The sequence below is a fragment of the Bidens hawaiensis genome, unplaced genomic scaffold, assembly GCF_021521415.1.
Source record: "Bidens hawaiensis isolate Kalapana, Puna unplaced genomic scaffold, B.hawaiensis_p1.1 tig00019810_1, whole genome shotgun sequence".
Lineage (NCBI taxonomy): Eukaryota > Viridiplantae > Streptophyta > Magnoliopsida > Asterales > Asteraceae > Bidens > Bidens hawaiensis.
The window spans coordinates 285974-301317 of record NW_027493012.1 but is presented as its reverse complement, the minus strand read 5'-3'; the positions used below and the strand labels follow the sequence as shown (position 1 = coordinate 301317).

The window sequence follows — 15344 nt, the reverse complement described above, 5'->3', positions numbered from 1 at the left end:
ACTATGGCTTATGTGTGTCATTGATAAAGTTAGGTTGATTAGTAGTTTTACTTTTTATAAAAAAGCAGTTTGTCTTTTATTTCTTCTTTTTCTTTTTTCTTTTTTCTTTTTTCTTTTTTCTTTTTATGGCATGATATCTACCCTACTATGAGGTACATCACATGTGCACCCTTTTTCCTGTCTAATTGCCATAATGTCCCATGTAGAGGACAATTTTGGACGTGTGTATGCATAACAACACAAATTTTGGCACAACCTAAATTCTAATGAACTAAACCTAATTAAGAAAAAAAAATTTAAAACCCAACACCCGAATCTGCTAACCCAAATAATAATCAAGCCGCGCCCTTTAACTGAGTTGTTCAAACAACAAACTCCGCCCATTAGAAACTTGTCTCTTTGTAGCGCGCGACTTGTCATGGGCATGGTTGTGACTTGTGGTCCATGAAGAGTAGGAACTTGGAATAAATGGATAATGCTTTTTTGATGCCTAAAGGAGAAGGCCTTATAAGTAATTTACAATATACTAATGATATATTGGTTTTTATTAATCTTAACTATTGTCTTTTGATCGTTGTCGGTCTCAACTAACGAATTGACTGCTGACGGTCACAACTTTTAACGTATTTGTTACCAACGGTCCACAACTAACAGAATCCTAACATCGTTAGTTGCAACTCGCCGAAAAAACGTTTTTGGACGGAAAAGTCATGTTTTTTCAAAAAACACCACCATCACCACCAATTGACTCACCACCAACCAACCACCACCACTTGAGCAACACCAACCGATTCCGACGATGGTTCCTGGGTTTTGGCGACCTAAATAATTGAGGCTTTTACTAAATAAATATTCCTAAATGTCCAACACAAAGTTACAAAGATGTTTAGGACGAAAATGTTGAGTTTCGGGGAAAAAATGTGAGTTTTCGGGCAAAAAAAAATGATTTTCCGGCGACCTGCAACTAACGGCATTAGGATTCTGTTAGTCGTTGTCCGTTTGGAACAAATGTGTTAAAAGTTAGGACCGTCATGAGCTAATTCATTAGTTGGGACCGGCAACAATCAAAAAATTATAGTTGAGTTTAATAAAAACCAATATACCTATATTAATGTGACATCACTTTCAAATATGATATATCATATATATGTGCTATTGCATATATAATATAAATCAATAATATGGACGTGGTTTCATATCTACCTTTGAAACAAGTGTTTAGTGGTTAACCAAATGGTTCACTCCAAGCATACATACGTAAACAGTACTTTTTAATTATGTCTGTTTCAATGAAACAAGTGTTGCTGGGACCATACATGCATATAATATTATTTAATACCAAGAAAAAATAAATGTCTTTTTTAACCTTTTTTTTTTACCTTTATACTTTTATTATAGATATTTTTCTTAATAAATTTATATTATTATAACAAAAATAAGTTTCAAAATAAAAATACCAAAGACCATAAAGTAGAAGCTATTTGGAAGCATATATTACAATTTTAAAACTATTAGGATATTGACTTCTATATATGTTATATCTTAAACTTCGATATTTTCTCTTAGGTAATCTCACTCGTTCAAAGCATGTTATGACAACGTGTTGCCTAGTGAGTAATTAGCCGGTGAACTTGTTTTCGCGTACATGGACCACTTTTTTACCTCCATGGACCACCTTTGTGCACCCCTCTAATATTTCGGGAACATAAACGTTATCTTCTTGCTAAAAAATTGTTTTCCAAACGCTCATTTATGATGGATTGTTGATCGATAATGAATGATGTATATGCGTTGAATTTGGTTTTTGTTGTTCGTTTGTTAATATCCGTATTTCTATTATCTGAAAGGATACAAAAGTTCTTTAGGTATTTTCTTAATGTATGTTATTATACAAAAAAAGATCATATGGGCTACTTGTCTTCTCCATCACTTCAATTTCCTTAGCTACTTGTTTCCACCACTTGTTTGTAATTCAAACCCTATCTATAGTCAACCCTTTTCACAACAATAATAATATTGGACAAACATAGATCACACAATACTTGGTGCCCATGGACGGGATACAAAGCGCGTCATCATTCCCCGTCTTATCCTTGAAACTCGTCTTTTTGCCAACATGTAGCTTATTATATTGTTTTCACAAAAAAACGGATGTAAAGAATAGTTTACTCATTTTACCATAACTTAATATCATTTACTCTCACGGCGGTCTTTATTCATGTTGATCTTGGTTCATTCGTGAAATATAAATTTATTATGATTTTATATCCTTAAAGTGAATATAAAAATGATTATTAAACATTACCTCAAATATCATGTGATATCTATATATATAATAAAATAATAAGTATTAAATACCATTTTGTTGGTTGTTAATAAATACAGTTATAACAAAGTACTATGTGGTTTTCATTAGTTGGATTATTGAACTGAATGAGATTTATCTTATCGTGCTGTTGTGTCATCGGGCAAGTGTTTACAGGCGTTAGATGGAGGTTTTTCATAAATCGAAAGATGAATGTATCTTCATGTGGTGAATTTAACCAGTAGTCTATTAAAGAATTCGTTTACCATTAAAAAAAACAAATACAAAGTAATAATACCATGCATACACATGGTAAATCCAGAATATAATTCTTTGATACCTAAAATAGAATATGTGATGACTGATGCATCATGTTACAACATTTAAGGAGTATGCACATGTAATTGCAATGCATATGCCGATTCTATTTTTATTCTTTTTTAGCAAGCTTAAAATCCCAAAACTTAAGTTTTAAAATCATAAATAAAATCTAGCTTTTTTTATTTTTATTTTTCTAAAAACCATTTTGACTCCGCGGTAAGCCATAATACCTACCAATCATCAATGCCTGAGTTCAAACCATTAGAAGGAACTTCAACCATCCATTATTAGTCTGACGCTCAAGAGATCCGAACCCAGAACCTCTCACAAGAAAAAAACCTTTAAGGAAAAACATCCTGATTGTGACATCTGCCCGATCCGACCCGACCCAGGTACCCGTTTCCCTTATCCGATCTCTTTCTTTTATGATTTAATATTTATTTATACTTTACTTTAATAATAATAATATATTTTCCTTCCCGTCTCTCTCTCTCTCTTTCTTTCCGCCGTCCCGTCCCTCTTCTCTCTTTCCGCCTTCTTTTCCCTCTTGTCGCCGTCCCGCCCTTACGCCTTGTTTCCCTCTTTTTCTTCTAACTCTTTGCTTGTCCTTTGGTTCTTCCCGCCTAAGGTTGTCTGCGCAGCTCCACGCGCCAGACTCCTTACAAGGAAGCCTGCGTGAAAACCATCTGTTCCAGCGATACGCGAGACGAACTCTTCTCGCAGCGCGCTAAGAATTGTAATTCTTCTCGCAGCGCGCGAAGAACGGTAGTTCTTCCCGCGACGCGCTAAGGATTTGTAGTTCTTCTCGCAGCGCGCTAAGAATCGTAGTTCATCCCTCGACGCGCGAAGAATTATAGTTCTTCCCGCGGCGCGCTAGGAATTTTAGTTCCTCCCGCGGCGCGCTAAGAAATGTGATTCTTCCCGCGGCGCGCTTAGAAATGTAGTTCTTTCCGCGATGCGTTAAGGTTGGTTCTGTCTGCCTTCGCGCTCGCGCTCTCTTGACCTTCTGTGTCAGCCTTCTCGCGCTAAACCCTTTGAGTTTTCTTCTGTTTAATCTAGCCGTTTGCTTTTGTGATGTCTTATCTTTTGAGCCGTTGACCTAATCTGCTTTATGTCTGAAAAGTTACTTTCGGCGCAGCATGCGCACCAACCCCATTGGTTGGCAGAAAAAGTGACTGACATTATCTTTTGAGATCTGCTTTTTCCATGCTTGACCAGTACCTTTATCTGATCCGCCCATGCTTTTTACTGTTCCCTGTCAGCTTTTCCTTGTTTCCTGCAGCTGCCATATCTTTCCATATCTTTTGCTTTTGGAATCTTTTGCTTTTTGAGATCTTTTTCCCCTTTTCTAGGGATTGTGTTCCCTAGGGTTTCTCTATAAATAATAATCTTATTTTTCTTAACACTACACACACAAACACTTATTATCTCTCTTCCTTTGCTCTCTGCCGATTGTCCTTCTGCCGCCTCCTCTCTTGCCTCCGTTCTCTCCCCTCTTCTGCCCAGATTTTCGGTAATATATATATTATATATAATAACTTACTTATTAATTATGCTAACTTATATCAAGACTTAAAACAAATCATTAAAACAATAATCTTATTTATAGGTTAACTTGTGCTTGTTTAAAGTTGGTTCTTGCTTTATCTTACACCGCATCGTTTATCAAGTGAGTAATCTCGTACCTAATCCCTTTTTGCTTTTAATGTTTTGGGATGTTCATGTGTTCATACAAACTTAGAGTCTTAAACTTGTTTATGAACTTTAGTCGCGCAGTATCCCGTGTGTTGAGGACGTAGACTTGGCTGTTTATTTGTATGTGTGGATCATTAACCGTCTTGTCGGTCTATTCCGCAGTTCTCATGGTACCATTAGATGAACACGGGAGAACTATCGTTTATGATTTTCTCTTTTGTTTGCACATGCACAGTTTGTCTTGTTTGTGAGCTCAATTGTGAGCACTGGCAGTCTATGAATCTTAGAGTTGGTCCCGATCAGATTACACCCTTGTTGAAAACCAGACATACACATGTTGCGCGCAGATTTATTGTTATCTATGTATTGTATTAAACTTGATTTCTCACCAACACGCAAGTGTTTGACGTTTATTTTAACACATGTTCAGGTTTGCTGTAGCTACATTTGGAGCTTGTGGACACGTAGGACGTTGTTACTTTTGGACCTAGATTAAAATGTATCAAGACAAGTTATTGTTGTTCGAATATTTTGCCTTATAATATATTGAATTATGTTGCTTTATGTTATCTTGTGTTTACTCTGCGCGTGCGCGAATGAATGTATTTATTAAATATTGACACCCAATAGTGTCACGAGTAATGAAACAATATGTGGCGCCCCGATGTATAATCCGCCTTTGGTCGGGGTGTTACACTGATCATAGAGATGGGCAAAAAAACCGGTTGGTGAACCGGTTCAACGGTTTAAACCGAAAACCGGTTTTTACAAAAACCGGTTATTTAAAAACCGGTTTGACCGGTTTAGTAACCGCCGGTTCGTATATCGGTTACAAGTTCTAGAGAAAAAACCGGTTACTGAACCGGTTATGGAAAAAACCGGTTAATTTTAAAACCGGTTATTATGAAAAAAACCGGTTATTAACCGGTTATTTTAAAAAAAAAACCGGTTAATTAAAAAAACCGGTTATTAACCGGTTTCTAAACCGGTCCTAACCGGTTAGACCGGTCCGAGTTTTGCACCAAAAAAACCGGTTAATAAACCGGTCCGGTTATTTAAAAACCGGTTTTTTTCCAGGCCAAGAAAAACCGGTCCAGTTATTAACCGAACCGGTTTTTTTAAAGAAACCGATTTGTGCACCTCTACCTGATCATCGAACAATAAATCCAACTTTTTTCATACTCATATTGTCATATTCCATTTAATATATTTCCAAAATAAGAAGAAAAATCATTCATTGATGTTAAATCTTGTGACTTGTAAGGACCTAAACTTTAAATGATTTTCTCTTTTTAGACCATATTTAAGATTTTTTTTTTACTTTTAAAAACGTTATTTTTGTTTTCACAACTATACCAAGTGTCGGTTTTGAGATGATTGGCGGTGAAAACATAATTCTAATACCTTTCGAATTATTTTTCACATTGTATTCTAGCCCGCCACAGCACACACTAAAAAATATGATAAAATCCCACAACAACGCGTGAGTAATTATGCTTGTTTATTTACAAAATGGAAAAGAAACATCATTACATTGATGTTAAATCTTATGACTTGTAAATATCGAAACTTTAAATGATTTTCTCTTTTTGGGACCATTTTAAGAATTTTATTTACTTTCGAAAACGTTATCTTTTTCTCACAGCTATACTAAGTGTCAGTTTTACAATGTTTTGTGGTGAAAACTTAATTTTAATATCTAATGAATTATTATTTCACATTGTATTAAGCTTATTTTTTTTTACGTGTTCTCTTTCATTTGCTATAACTACACCAAAACAATCGAATTCTCACATGTCACAACAAACGTTAGAAAATCCGATAAAAACCCGCAACAGCTCGCGAGTAACAACGCTCGACACGTTTAAATCTTGTGAGTTGCAAGTATCCAAACTTTAAATGATTTTCCCATTTTGGGACCATATAAACAGGAATAATAATAATAATAATAATAATAATAATAATAATAATAATTGTCCTTCCTTATATTGATTTTTAAAAATATAGTAATAATAATATTAAAAAAAACCCGTTTTTTATGCTCTAAAAAATCAAATCAAAACCTAAGATATAAAGACACCATATATATACATATACACACACAAAATATAGTAATAATAATATTAAAAAAAACCCGTTTTTTATGCTCTAAAAAATCAAATCAAAACCTAAGATATAAAGACACCATATATATACATATACACACACAAAGTGTATGTAATAATAATCAGAGAGTGTAACGCACCACCAATTCTCCCCCAATTTTGATCAATTATCATCAGGTAAATTCCTAATAATCCAACTTTTTCACTAATCAATTGATACACTGCATGTTACAACTTCACAATCCGCATCTATTGCGATTCACGCCGTCATCTAATTCAAACATTTGCGTTCTTCCTCTGTTTCTAGGGTTGGCATGTTCAATTCAACCGTTTTTGTTCAATTCGTTGTGTAATTATCCAATTGAACTTGTAATTAGATGAAATTCGTGTTCAATTTTAGTTAATCAGTGATAATTAGTCAAATAGTCAACAGTCAAAAAGTCAATTATACACTTTTTAATCAATTTTGTGTATGTTGGTGAATTGTCATTATTATGATTTTATTATGTTTATTAGGTTTAACTTATCTCAGATCTTATATATGTGATGTTATTTGTTATTTTTTAATTATTTTAAGTATTAATTTTTATATATTTTAGTTAGTGATTTTTAATTTTTTTATCATAAGTTTATGCATGATAATTTCTTTTATATAAAAATATATGATTAATATGTTATATAATATTTATATAAATAATAGGCTTGTATAGGCTCGCAAGCCAGCTCTAGCTCGATTAAAATCAGTGATAATTACTATTTTGGATAGTGATAAATAGTCAAAGAGTAAATTATTCACTTTTTAATCAATTTTGTGAAGTTAATTGTTGATATGTTGGTGAATTGGCATTATTATTATTTTGGTGAATTGGCATTATTATTATTTTAATTATGTTTATTTGGCTTATGTGGTTTACAGATTGGTTGATTTTGTTAATTAGGTTTAACTTATCTCAGATCTTAAATTTATAATTGTTTTCATATATACATTTTAAGTATAAAATTTATATATGTTATTTAGTGATTTTTTAATTTTTTTTTTATCATAGTTTTATGCATGATAATTTTTTATATTTAAAAATGTATGATTAATATGTTATATAATATTTATTTAAATTGTAGGCTTGTTTAGGCTCGCAAGCCAGCTCGAGCTCAATTAAAATCAGTGATAATTAATATTTTGGATAGTGATAAATTGTCAAAGAGTAAATTATCCACTTTTTAATCAATTTTGTGAAGTTAATTGTTCATATGTTGGTGAACTGACATTATTATGATTTTAATTACGTTTATTTGGCTTATGTGGTTTACAGATTGGTTGATTTTGTTAATTAGGTTTAACTTATCTCAGATCTTATATTTATAATTGTGTTCACATGTACATTTTTAAGTATAAATTTTATATATGTTATTTAGTGGTTTTAATTTTTTTATCATAATTTTATGCATGATACTTTTTTTATATAAAAATATCTGATTAATATGTTATATAATATTTATATAAATAATAGGCTTGTATAGGCTCACAAGCCAGCTCGAGCTCGATAAAAATTAGTGATAAATTAATATAACCAATTCACTATTCTGGATGGTGATAAATAGTCAAAGAGCCAATTATCCACTTATTATTAATTATTAATTTATTGATATACATTTATAATTTTTTCCGTAAACATTTTTAATAATAGTTATAAATATTTATATATGTTATTTAGTGGTTGTTATCATAATTTTATACATAGTAACTTTTTTGTAAACATATCTGATTAATATGTTATATAATATGTATATAATAATAAGCGTTTTGAAGCTCGCAAGCCAGCTCGAGCTCGATTAAAATCAGTGATAAATTAAAATTAGTTAATTTTACCAATTTACTATTCTGGGAATAGTCAAACAGTCAGTTATTCACTATTATATAAATTTTGTAAAGTTAATTGTTCATATGTTTGTGAATTGACATTATTGTCATTTCAATTATGTTTGTTTGGCTTATATGCGATATAGATTGGTTAATCTTTCTAATTAGGTTATCTCAGATCTTATACTTGTCATGTTTGGTATTTATTAATTTATTGATATAATATAATAATTATTTTCATATACATTTTAAGTATAAATCTTTATATATATGTTATTTAGTGATTTTTATCGTAATTTTATACATAATAATTCTTTTTTTATTAAAATATATGATTAGTATATAATATTTTTTATAAAGTTTATATAAATTTATATAAATAATAGTCGATTATCCTCTTTTGAATCAATTTGTAAATTTATTTGTTCATATTTTGTTAAATTGTCAGTATTATCAATTTAGTTATGTTTGTTTGTCTTGTATGCTTACAGATTGGTTAATTTTGGTAATTAGGGTTAACTGTTATTTGTTATATTTAACTTATCTCAGATGTTAATATCTTATATGTTTGTCGTGTTTCTAGAATGGGGACAGCTACTGAAACTCAATACGGGTCGTTCACGTATGAAAACCTCGAGAGGGAACCGTACTGGCCATCTGAGAAGCTTCGGGTTTCCATAACCGGTGCTGGTGGGTTCATTGCATCGCACATTGCTAGACGTTTGAAAACCGAGGGGCACTACATTATTGCTTCTGACTGGAAGAAAAACGAGCACATGCCGGAAGACATGTTTTGTCACGAGTTTCATCTTGCTGATCTTCGTGTGATGGATAATTGTTAGAAAGTGACAGAAAACGTTGATCATGTGTTTAATGTGGCTGCTGATATGGGCGGTATGGGGTTCATTCAGTCAAACCATTCGGTTATTATGTATAATAACACCATGATTAGCTTTAACATGCTTGAAGCTGCCCGAATCAGTGGAGTCAAAAGGTCGGTCAACATAATATTTAATACTTTATGTTTCCATATTTATTATTTGGTAACGTTTGTTAAAATCACGTGCTGGTTGTTGTGTGTAACAGGTTTTTCTACGCGTCTAGTGCGTGCATTTACCCCGAGTTTAAGCAGTTGGAAACTAACGTGAGCTTGAAAGAGTCAGACGCGTGGCCTGCTGAGGTTATTTATTAATTCATGATATATTACCTTTTTGAGTTTTATCTATTTTAATGAGGTGTATAAACGAGCCAAGCCTGAGCCAATTTATGCTCGAGCTCGGCTTGTTTAGAATCCTACTTTTAAAGCTCGAGCTTGGTTCGGGTTCAACTTGTTTATTATTTATTAATTTATTGATATGCTTGTATAATTATTTTCATAATTTTTAGATCAATTGTTTTATATATAATTTAGTGATTTTTATCATAATTTATACATAACAATTATTTTAATAGAAGTATCTGATTAATATCTTAAAGAAATTATATGTAAACAATAGGCTTGTTTAGGCCCGCGAGCCAACTCGGGTCCGATAGGTGAAACTTGGGCTACTTTATTAAACAATTGTTTTTAGGCTCAAGCTTGTTTAAGCTCGGCTCTATTCAAGCTTGTGGTAAGCTGATCTCGAGTCCACTTGTTTACACTTCTAATTTTAATTTCGTTATTATTTTATAATTGTATTTTAGCCTCAAGATGCTTATGGTTTGGAGAAACTAGCAACCGAGGAGTTGTGTAAGCATTACACGAAAGATTTTGGAATTGAGTGCCGAATTGGACGGTTTCATAACATTTATGGACCGTTTGGCACATGGAAAGGTAAACTTGAAACATATTTAATTCATAGCATTTAAGAAACAAATGGCATTTTGGGAATATTGAATTTTTATTATTGCAGGCGGTAGAGAGAAAGCAACGGCTGCTTTTTGCAGAAAAGCCCTTACGGCGACCAATAAGTTTGAAATGTGGGGAGACGGGCTACAAACCCGATCGTTTACTTTCATTGATGAGTGTGTTGAAGGTGTTTTAAGGTACTCTTTTGTGTTATTGTTAACTTGTACTTTGTGCTTTGAAAGTTGTACTTTAATAACCGGATTATGTTTTGACAGATTGACGAAATCTGACTTTCGTGAGCCCGTGAATATTGGAAGTGATGAGATGGTAAGCATGAATGAAATGGCTGAAATTGTTCTCGGTTTTGAGGATAAGAAGCTTCCGATTCATCACTGGAGGAGTATGGTACTAAACCCGGCTTACGACCTTAATTTATTATGTTTGGCTTATTTTATTATATGGACTAATACAATATTATTGGGCTGAGGGGGTTTTGTGGAGGTAACCCTAACTGGGCTAGGCCCATTAGGGTACCATGATGGTGGCCATGAGGCTCCCTATATAAGGAGGTCTCCACCTCCTTATTAAGGGGGGTTCTCAATAAGAGCCACCACCATAACCATTTTTGTGTCTGTAAACAAGAGATTCTCGAGATTTCTTAGCAGTCACCTCCACACCCCCAAAAACCATTGCAGATCTGAGCGGAGGAGAGCGAGATTTGGTTACATCATCCCGTAGAAGACGATCCGAGCTATACCCGGTACGTTTCGTGTTTCTTCATTGGCGCCATCCGTGGGACCGGCAACGAACCACACTTCGATTTTCGTATCGGTTCTCAGATCTGTTCATCAAAACTTCTAGATTTATGATTTTTCACCAGATCTGTTAATGAAAGCTCAAAAAAGATCCTCAGATCTAGAAAATGCTTTCAGATCTGTTTGATTGAAACCCAAAAAATCCATAAAATACTTGTAGATCTGTTGGACTTAGTTATAAAAAATTCACAAATCTAGAAGATCCGTTCTAGATCTGTTCTTCTTTTTTCTTCTTCAGAATATGGGTTTCATGATTGGAAAGTCTACCATTAATGGATCTGGATCTAAAAGAAATAGAAATTCATAAAAAGAACAAGTACAACTTGCACAGGATAAGGTACAACCCTACCGTGCATTGTACCCATAAAAGAGAGCATCTCAATTAATGACAAGAGGTCAAGATATATGGCAGTTAGCATCTGCACATGCTTCACCTTGATTAAGAACTCGAGCAGAGCAACTCACGGCTGCTAACACGCCACTGCGGGTTGTATACACACCCCCGGAAGATCAACTCCAACCCCTGCGAGCCGCATGTGTGCTTCCGAAGGTCAACTTCGACCACATCAAGTCATGCAAACACCGCACCAGACCACGTGCGTGTTGTGGCAAGACAAATAAGGCGTGCCGCGTTCACTACGGACACCGTGCGCTCCCGGGCGGATAAGATAAAGCTCTGGTGGGTCATTCCATCATCCGCGGATCACAAGCAAAAGCTCCAGCAGGTCGTTCCATCATCCGCGGGTCACGAGCAAAAACTCTGGCGGGTCATTCCATCATCCGCGAGTCACGAGCAAAAGCTCCGGCAGGTCATTCCATCATCCGCGAGTCACGAGCAAAAGCCCCGGCAGGTCATTCCATCATCCGCGGTCATGAGCAAAAGCTCATCCGTGGGTCACTAGCAAAAGCCTCGGCGGGTCATTCCATCATCCGCGGTCATGAGCAAAAGCTCTGGTGAGTCATCCCATCATCCGTGGGTCACTAGCAAAAGCCCCGGCGGGTCATTCCATCATCCGCGATTCACGAGCAAAAGCTCTGGCGGGCTATTCCATCATCCGCGGGTCACGAGCAAAAGCTCAAGTGGGTCAAGTTCCACAACCCGGGTAAGCTCAAGCAGGTCAGAGTTTCAACTACCGCGGGTCACAGGCAAGCTCAAGTCCAGCCCCCACGAGCAAGCCGACTCCAGCCACAGCGGGGCACATATGGGTTCAAGCGAAATAGTTCCGGCCACCACAGGTTATACGTGGGTTCAGGCGAGGTCAACTCTGGCTTTCAAGAGCTACATACTGGAGTGTAAGCCAAAAAGAATGATGAGGAAGGGTTTTATTCGCTTCCCGGTATACCGACTCCGATTACAACGGGTCACAGACGCGCTCAAATGTACTAACTCTCCATGCATCAACACTCCCGCATGATTAATTTACACATGCATGCATGCCTATGCGGGTCAACAATTTCGCCGACATGCATGCGCACTTCTGACGAGGATCAAGACTTCGCCACCATGCATGCGCGCCCGCGAGTCACCACTCCACCACCATGCATGCACGCTCGCGAGTCACCACTCTGCCGCCATGCATGCGCGCCCGCAAGTCACCACTCCGCCGTCATGCATGCGCGCCCGAGAGCCATCACTTCACCGCCGTGCATGCGCCGCCTCGGAGGAACCCTCTGACGCCATGCATGCAGCCGCGGATGAACTCCCCTTGCCATGCATGCGCCGTCGCGGATGCCTATGCGGGTCAACAACCCGCCGCCATGCATGCACTCGCCAAGGATCAACAACTTCGCTGCCATGCATGCGCCGTCGCGGATGCCTATGCAGGTCAACAACTTTGCCGCCATGCATGCACTCGCCAAGGATCAACAACTTCGCTGCCATGCATGCGCCGTCGCGGATGCCTATGCAGGTCAACAACCCGCCGCCATGCATGCACTCGCCAAGGATCAACAACTTCGCTGCCATGCATGCGCCGTCGCGGATGCCTATGCAGGTCAACAACTTCGCCGCCGTGACGCGCACCGCCACTTATCAACACATGTGGGTTGGCAATGCCACCCGGGGGTCGTAACCAGTGATCTTAAGTGATCTTAAGATCACTTAAGTTAAGATCACTTAAGACTGATCTTAAGTGATCCGCGATCCGACGCATAAATGATGTTCGTGGCGGGTCATCTCACATTCCGGTGAGTTACAGTTTCGCCGAGTTGCAAGCTTCCTTTACTAGTGTATTAATGCACTTAAGCGAGCCAACACTAATTACCTTGGGTCAAGTGTAAACACTACCTTCACGAGTCACGTGCGCGCCGCGGGTCTCTTATGAACGCCGTGGGTCACTCACGCCGGCGAATTAAAACTAGTAAACGCGGTCAAAAGCCGCGGGTCACTATCTCGCAACGGTAGGTCAACATCAGTCTCCGTAGTCACATACACACTCCGACGGGTCCCGATCAACAACGCGGGTCCATACCGCGCGTGGGCGCGGTAGCACCCGCTACCGCGGGCTTTATTCGTGCTCAGCGGGACGAGCGGGCTTCATTCCGCCGTGCTACACCACCCTCTCCAAGCAATCTCTGTCACAATAACGACTCAGATTTGTTGCTTTGTTTATAGTGCATTGCAGTATATATACATAGAGGTATATATATATATGCATGGAAATGAAAATGTCATTCAAAGGTGGTTGAGCTTTTTCAAAGTGAAACGGGAGTTAATATCCAATTTGCACAAAGAATCCTCATCTTTCATTCTTATTTATTTCAAGAATAAACAATCAAAAGAAAGTTTACAATAACTAGATGTTACCACCTCGCATCAATAACCGTGTGTCTACACTTCGGGAACCGCGTCAACGCGTTAGCACCCACGTCTTAGAACCGTGAATTTTCTTGACATTTACCAATATAACAAGGAAGCCTTCCTCGGTTCTATGGTGTCGGTTCCCCCCCCCCCCCCAAAAAAAAGTCTCGTTTTAGAGGCGCGAAACTCTCACGGAGAAGCCAAAAAATTCTCGTGTCAGAGGCGTGTAACACTTTGATCAAAGAAAAGCTTGGGTGGGCCCCTACCATGAGATTAAAGGTAATTAATATATATATATTAAAAAGGAGACTAAATCTCACTCACAAAGTTACTATTCAATATTTTACTATTTTATTAATTATTATAACCATTAAATCACTAACCATAATTTCATAAATAAAATAATGGTTTTTTATTTTCTTTAGTTTAATTCTTTTTTTCAAAAAATATTTAACAAACTATATTTCTAAACATAAAACTTGGGCAAGTGTCGGTTTACATGTTTTATTTGTTGCTTAAACAATTTTTTTAAACTTCACTTTCATATTTTATATAGTTCGTTACAATGACTGAAACCTTTTTCACGATTTAAAAATATCTCTTCGTCGTACGGTTTTATATCCGCGTTTCAATGTTTGATACCTCGCCTTTAAAATATTGTTATTGGCTTACTGAAATATATTTTTACGAATTTGTGTTGGTACCGCTGATACTAACCAAATTTGTGATGGTTCGCAGCTGTAACGTGCCAGTTTTTTGGGTTCTACATATGATAATTTGTTGTATTTTGGCATTGACTGGTTTATTTCTTTTGTTTAGTTTTATTGTCGTAACTTGATACAAACTGACGTCGTGTCGACTTACAGCGAGTTTATGGTTTAACATTTTTAGTTATGTTTTTTTGTTCGATTTAACGGTCCCGTCGCAAAGCGCAGGGTCCTAAATCCTGGTTTTTAATAAAATGTTGTTTTCATACGCCTAATCTTTGCTCATAATTAGGTGTAATTGATGATACCTTTTTTATGGATGTAGGATGGATTGAGGATCACATATTTCTGGATCAAGGAGCAAATTGAGAAAGAAAAAAGCAAAGGTTTTGACCTTTCGGTTTACGGGTCGTCTAAAGTGGTTGGGACCCAAGCACCAGTTCAGCTCGGGTCGCTCAGGGCCGCTGATGGCAAAGAATAAAGTGTGAGATTCTGTCTTAATTTCAAGGTTATGATTCATGTTTTGCTGATGGTGCTACATATGTGTAATCCTTTTAGCTACTTTTGCATGATCTCTTATTGTTTGTTTGAACCGTTTGTTATTGTGATTTAGCGTCTATTTTTGGTTTGAAGTATGTCGTTTTTTGTCATAAATCTTAAATGGTTAGATCATACTCATAAATTTAATCGTTAAACCGGGTGATTTTGACATGATCAATCTTCGATTGTCTGCACACCTCCGTTGTGTCGTCATGTTATCTTCTTGTTTTGTCATTTCGACCGTTATAACGATAGGAAATGTAAGATATGAACATAGGATTAATTATATATTTATATATAGCATTTGATCTATTATTGACCCATAAGAAAGCCCATATTATGATGAAGTTGATACCTGAAGAGGTAGGTC

General features: G+C 36.4%; 1 pseudogene across 1 annotated transcript; it reads left to right on the top strand.

Moving 5' to 3' along the window:
• Positions 1–6480: 6480 nt before the first annotated feature.
• LOC143559351 (GDP-mannose 3,5-epimerase 2-like) lies at positions 6481–15075 on the top strand (annotated as a pseudogene). Its single transcript, XR_013139924.1, has 9 exons — positions 6481–6603; positions 8868–9278; positions 9371–9464; positions 9968–10097; positions 10177–10309; positions 10388–10512; positions 10864–10876; positions 13928–14006; positions 14760–15075. The product of XR_013139924.1 is annotated as a GDP-mannose 3,5-epimerase 2-like (transcript).
• Positions 15076–15344: the final 269 nt, after the last annotated feature.